The following is a 1,933-nucleotide window of genomic DNA, read 5'->3' as shown; positions in this document are numbered from 1 at the left end:
ATGAAAGAGGGAGCTCTTCTTAATATTTTGACACAAAATCATGTCGATACACCTTACCGACTGCGAGTAAAGCCACCCACGCTTTAACTTGACAGACTGTACCAGTGGCGAACTGCCAAAGATGCCAATTTTTTACAGTTAACTAACGTGACGCGGATGAGGTTGAAAATTGGTGTACATTTAGGGGCTGACATTAGAAATAGAACCTGCGCATTGTCAAGCACTTACCTGGATGTAAAAGTGTTGTCAGGCGGCTTCGAAGTCGTCGGATATTCATTTAAATTTTTTGAAATTGATTTTACAGGACAAAATTTCAAACAAAAGTTGGCCCACTCCCAGAGATGCATATTTTCATTATTTTATCATTTTTTGATAAAATTGATACATTTGGAACATCGACTAAAGAAATACCATAAAAATAAAAAGCCGTTTTTCTTTACAACAGGTGCTTTTCTCAAAAATTATTAGAAGACAAAAGAGACTCTATTACAGGTATACTCCAAGATCCATAAGAAGTATTTTTAATGCATTATAGAACTGCATTAAAAATGCACCACGAAGAACTTTTAATGCCTACACCAACGACCATTGAAAAATATGAGACGACCTTACGCTGGGTACGAGAAACTTCACTTTCGTCACGGTAATAAAGTTTGAACACAGTACTCTTGTCTTCTAATAAGTTTTGAAAAAAGATCCGTTGTAAATAAAGACAGCTTTTCAGTGTTATCGCATTTGTTTAATCGAGTTTTACAAAATATCAGACGTATAACGCCTGTTGACTGCTACACTTCAAACGCATCGCCAATAGCATTCAACAGGCCTTATACGTCTTATATTTTTTTAAGCTTTTGCCGTTCCAAAAAAAAACTGTTACGATTATACCATAACTTTCTATGGGGAATCTTAACGTAAAATCCGAATTTCAAAAATTTAAAAGTTTATTTTTCTATTTTTTCGAGTTTTTTTAAAAAGGAACCGAATGGGGGCTTTACGGGTACTTTGCAGAGGCTCCATTTGGTCCCTTCGGTCCGCCAGGGTGGGAGTGCGCCAACTTTTGTTTCAAACTTTTTCCTGTAAAATTAATTTCAGGAAATTTCACCTAAATGTCAGGCGACTTCGAAGCCGCCTCCCAACACTTTTGCATCCAGGTAAGTGACTGAAAATGCGCAGGTTCTATTTCTAATGTGAGCCCCTACATGGACACCAATTTTCAACCTTATCCGAGTCACGTTAGTTAACTGTCAAAAATGGCACCTTTGGCAGGTCGCCATCGGTGAACGCATCCACTACGACTTGTAAGGCACCCATTTTTACGTTTTTCATCATCAGAGGAACATCTCAGGTAAAAATTGGCCTTATTCGCTTCACGTTGCCATTTAAGTTGTCAGCCCACGGTCTATTACGCCAAAACGCATCGTGGCACTTACGCCCGTATGCCCTGGTTTTTTTTTCTAGACCAATTTCCGGATCGAACTGGACCCAAATATTCTACAGGGACCCGAGTTAGTGGGAAACAAGTAGTTTAAGCTAATAAACCGATTTTCGAACATTTGGCACTGACACCCATATACTGAATATACTGAATACATTTTCTGTATTTAATTCCGTACTTACCTCCAAGGTACTTTTAATACGCAGTGATTTCTGTAAATTGAATATAATATGCTCTGACCACTTTTTTGCATTAAAAGCCACAAACTATATAAACCAGATATAGTTTTAAGAGTTTGAGGCATCACTGATTTCAAATTTGCCATTAAACTTGCAAAATCAATTTGTTCGAAGAATCTTTTCAAACAAAATATTGCGTTATTAACTAATTTTGCAAAACAAATACCAGAATGAGATTGAATGAAAAAAGTTGTACACGGCATAGTGCTTTTATGTCTTCAATTACTCTTTTTAATAAAAAAATAAATAATTTGATAAA

This window comes from Belonocnema kinseyi, chromosome 5 (genome assembly GCF_010883055.1).
Source record: "Belonocnema kinseyi isolate 2016_QV_RU_SX_M_011 chromosome 5, B_treatae_v1, whole genome shotgun sequence".
Classification (NCBI taxonomy): Eukaryota; Metazoa; Arthropoda; class Insecta; order Hymenoptera; family Cynipidae; genus Belonocnema; species Belonocnema kinseyi.
Note: the sequence above shows the minus strand (reverse complement) of the source record.